We start from the raw sequence: 3148 nt of genomic DNA on the forward strand, positions 1-3148 counted from the left end.
ATACACCTTCTGAAAATGGTTTGTCAGTTGGTATAATAATGTAGTTTTCACCTCTCCAATTCAATTTAATCCTCCCAGTGGCGGGTGAAGTATTAGTCTCATGAATTAAATTGAAAACGTTTTGGGTTCGATGACGTGGTTTCGAGAATATGCATGCTCAAGTTAAAATCAATTTTCACCCTTGGGTAATTATCAACAACTTCAAATCCATGGGCTATAACAGTGTATTTCCCATCTAATTTGTCAAGTGATTAAATAAATAGCTTAAGTGATTATTGGATTTGGTCCAAGAAATCTGGTTGTGGTCATAATCTATGTGAATGAATTAATAAGTTTAATAATGGTGCATGTGGTCAGTTAATCTGATTATGGAGTTCATCCTTGATTCAATCTTACCATTGATTTAGTGCAAAACCTAAATTCGACTCAATTTTATTTATAAATCAAATGGTAACCAAATTTGAAAGAGCCAATGATCCCCGTTCATTGACTCCTCCATGCATAGCTAGATTTTTCATGTAATCAAGATATATTACTGGACCGCATTTAGCATTTAGAAAATATCGAGGAAAATCTGATTAACTTCAATTCACTTGCTTTTCGTTGAGGTTGTGTTGTGATGCTGAAGCCTGCAAGCAGTACCAACCGTAGCAAGGCTGAGTCGTGAAGTGATTCTAATGAGAATGATCCAGGTAGAAAATGTGTCTAACATTCCCATGGAAAAGAAAAGAACGCTTATTTTCTCAGATGATAATTACAAGCCAGCAACCAATAGCAATGATCACAAATTTCTTTCTCTTCTGAATTTGAGGAAGGAAGGTGAAGATGTAGACATGCAAGAGAAATGGGATGAAATTAGATTTCCTAAAAATGAAGTAGAGGCTGTAATGAACAAGAAAATGACTAAAATGAGCAAGTATGATGTGAAGGGTAAGTTAGATTTTTTTTTTTTTTTTTTACAAGATTGTATAAATCAATTTCTTCTAGATGAGACTCAGTATGATCATGATTCAAACCAGTTAAACCATAAGTTACAAGAACAAGAAAGAAAACATTAGAAAGCAGTGTTTGGTATAAAGCTTGAGAGTATAAAACTAGAAGGAGAGTTTGTCCAGCTGAAACAAAGGAACTATACCCTTGAAGAAGAACTTGAAATGGGAAATTCAGAAAATTGTTTTGGTGACAAAATTTTAAAGAAATATTTTGTAGTTGAGCCAGAGATTCAAAAGTGGTCGTTGATTTGAAAATTATTGATGAAGCAAGTTACAGGTGTGTTATGTTTGTTGCCGTTGGAGCCTCAAAGAAGGCATAAAAACGTTGGAACATCGGTTTCTGTAGAAATTGGCATTACTTTAGCAACACCTATATCTGCATTGTTAGTTCCTTCCATCTCACCCACACCATTTTATCTGCATTGTTAGTTCCTTCCATCTCACCCACACCATTTTCCCAATGACAGGGAGATCTCCATCTCGGACTAGAAAATGGGATTATATGGCCATTCCCTTCAACTAATCCAACGTGCATTTCAACCACTTCGAGATTTTCTTCATTCTCACTACCATGGATAATTCCTTAGGATTATTCCGACAATGTTATTAAAAAATTGAGGATGTCATCTTGGAAACCCCAAAAAATGCAAAGATTATTACAGTGGAAGACACTCCAAGCGGTAGATATCTACAAGCAGAAGTAGATGGATCATTGGGTCAGGATGTAATAGAATTCTTGGTGAAAAATGATACAGTGACATATAGATCTATGGCCAAGAAAGTTATTTATGTATATCCATTTACAACTGCGTTTGGAAACTCTAAAAGTCAGGAAGAGAGATTGAACAAAATAGTCAATGAATTAGGTGGTATGTCCACAGTTTTGACTCAATGTATTGATTCCTTTTCACTTCTTTGTTCTCTACAGACCATGGGATTAGTTCCTTTGGTTATTTTTCCATTGAGGAAATCAAGTTCTTTACCAAACCGATTGAACTAGTCATCATGCTTGGGTAAAGTCATGGTTATTGTTGTTCATTGAAATACTTTGTATCTGCTCAAGAGTTTAGGTGTATAGAGAAGGAACTTCCCTTGTATGAAATCCATTTATATTGCATACAGAAAAGATAATATATCTTAGCTTATCAAGTTATTCTACGCAACAATAGTTCCTTCATAATATTTGTTAAAATTTGTCAACATGACTAAAGGTTTGTCGACAGGTAGCCATCGGACAGAAAATCAGAACTGCTACTTTCAAGCTAGTCTAATAAACTTATCTACCTTACTGGGCTCTTTCTGCTTGCTTATAACCAACCTTCTTGGGACTGGGTAATCTATGGGACATATAGTTTGAAATTGTACAATACTATAAAGAGATCGTTTCCATGGTTTTATATCTCATGATTATACCTTGTACACAAATTGCATAAGTGTAGAGAGAGTCTTGTGTCCTTGTGTAAGCACATTTCAGTGCTAATAAGTCTTTGATTGTTACTAATGTAGCTCCATTAAGTGAAGTGTAAAATTATCAAGTTCATGGAGTCCTTGATGTAAATTGATTGCTTAAGTAATGTAAACTTTATGAAGCCCTATAATTTTTGGTCAAATCCTTAGTCAAGAGTTAGTCCTTTGGTACAAGTGTTGCAACTTTCAACAAAGAAAGCCTTGTTTGAAGGATTGATGATGAAGATGATTCTTAGGGGTGGCATATCTAGTGCATGGTTTCTACTTGATATATATGGTCATGATTGTTGTGGGAGTTGTATTTCATTTTTAATCATGCTACTATTTTTTGTCAAAGATGCTTCTACTATATATTGAGTTAGAGAATGATGATGATGATCATGGCATGTTATGTTTGGCCTAAGATTGATCTTAGCATAGATGGAGTTGATGCACGAGTTTGATGTTTCTTATATATACTTATCATATTGATGATCAGTTGTGCTAGTGGTGCTTGAAGTTATGATGCTCAAGGGGAGTATGTCTTGCATGTGCTTGCTAACCAGGTGGTTACTTTGTTGTTGCTTGAGGATGATCATGTTTACAACTATTTTGAATTGGTCAGAGTGATGTTGTTGTTGTTGGTGTTTATAATGTGTTGTTCCTCATATTATACTGATGTTGTTGATGGTTATACTTTGCTACTGATG

At 34.8% G+C, this 3148-nt stretch overlaps 1 pseudogene; it reads left to right on the forward strand.

The window, feature by feature from the left end:
* Positions 1-683: 683 nt before the first annotated feature.
* On the forward strand, positions 684-1892 carry LOC149173192 (thylakoid lumenal 17.9 kDa protein, chloroplastic pseudogene; annotated as a pseudogene).
* The last annotated feature ends 1256 nt before the right edge of the window (positions 1893-3148 follow it).

The sequence above is a fragment of the Pinus tabuliformis genome, chromosome 4_2 (genome assembly GCF_031772625.1).
Source record: "Pinus tabuliformis cultivar Carrire ecotype Pingquan chromosome 4_2, CPIR1, whole genome shotgun sequence".
Lineage (NCBI taxonomy): Eukaryota > Viridiplantae > Streptophyta > Pinopsida > Pinales > Pinaceae > Pinus > Pinus tabuliformis.